The 1,556-nt window shown below is 52.0% G+C and overlaps 1 pseudogene; it reads left to right on the forward strand.

Annotated features, from left to right (window-relative positions):
* Positions 1–1,017: 1,017 nt before the first annotated feature.
* Positions 1,018–1,104, forward strand: LOC115031427 (annotated as a pseudogene).
* The last annotated feature ends 452 nt before the right edge of the window (positions 1,105–1,556 follow it).

A 1,556-nucleotide genomic window follows, 5' to 3' on the forward strand; every position in this document is an offset into this window, starting at 1 on the left:
TGAGAAAAGGAAACCTCAGCGAAGATATGTCCTCACCAGGTTGGCCTTTGGGCAAGCTTGTGCGTCATTCTCTTGATTAATGATTTATGTAAGAGGGTTCAGCCCACTGTGGGTCCAGCAATCCCTAGGAGGTTGCCCTGGGCGGTAGCAGAAAGCAGGCTGAGCAAGCTAACAAGCAGCATCCCTCTGTGGCCCCTGATTCAGTTCCTGCCTTGAGCCCCTGGCCCACTTCTTCAGTCATCTATGATCACTGTGACCAGGATGTGTAAGCTCAAATAAACTCTGTCCTCCCAAGGTCGCTTGGGTCCTGGTGTTTTATCACGGGAGAGAAACTCTACTTGGTGTTTCTGAGTTAAGACAGTCGCAGGATAATCCTAGGCTTCGGTCTGACGTCATCACACACGCAGCACGCATGCTCCCCTCGTATCCACACCCCTACTCCACCGCCTTCCTTCCTCTGCAAATTGTCCCTTCTATTCCCGTGTCTTATGGCTTTTTTTCTAATGCATGCAGGATATGGCGTAAAGCTACTTAAGTAGTAGAAATAGATTTCTCTTCATAAAGGGCACTTTCCCTATTCCGGGAAGACGATGGAGGGCTTTCCCCTTCGGGAATTGCATTAGCAGAAGGCAGTTGTAGGTTGTTTCTGTTCCCTCCTGGCTTCAGGTTTGTTGAGAGCGCCATGCTCCCTCCATCCATCTTTGCGATCTAAGCACTTCAGGACTGTCACACTCTTTGCTCTTTTGTCCAACCTCCGGTCCCAGCTGCGCCCACTGCTCAGGACGTAACCGAAGTCTTCTGGATAGAAGGTTGTGTTCTTGGCAGAGCCTCTGGATTCCGACACATGACTCGTGCTCATTGGCTACGATGAGATCTGCTTCCTTCAGAGCAATCTCCCATGGCAAGCTTAGTCATTACAGATCTAAAACAACCGGTGCGGCCGGGGAAGAACAGGGTCTGTTACACTCCTTGGCATTCACCAAGAAAAAAAAAAAAAAAGATGCGCTGTGTCACATGTGTGCCAAGGTGGCAGAGAGGAGAGAGGCCATGTCTACACTCAGTGTTCTGACCTGTGAATATCTGAATGATTAGTCTCCAAATACTAGCCCCCCCCCCAAAGTACGCCTGAGGTGACCACCAGTCTGATACCATGAAGGCCCCAATGGCTCCCAGGACCAGGGGCCAAACTAGAGACTAGAAGAACCCTGCCTGGGGCTGAGGGATGCTGGCAGGAGTGAGCCTGAGATAGACAACCCTCGAATGAAGCCACTGGGGGATGGGGGTGGGGCAAGGAGAGCGCCTGAGCCTTAGATGGCTAACTGTCTGGTACCACACAGGCCTGGGGGTGCAGACCATACCTGAGAAGACCCCTGCCAGGCCCCATAATGCACCAGTGGAGCATAGCACTCCTGAGACCACTACCAAGATGACCCCAGGCACTTGGAGACCTTGGGCACCACTAAGAGGAGCAAGTAGGTGGTGGAGATATGGAAGAGAGAGAAACAGGGCGTGGGCACAATGAAGAGAGGCAGAACTGGAGACTCCAAGGTATCGAG

The sequence above is a fragment of the Mus caroli genome, chromosome 6 (assembly GCF_900094665.2).
Source record: "Mus caroli chromosome 6, CAROLI_EIJ_v1.1, whole genome shotgun sequence".
NCBI lineage: Eukaryota > Metazoa > Chordata > Mammalia > Rodentia > Muridae > Mus > Mus caroli.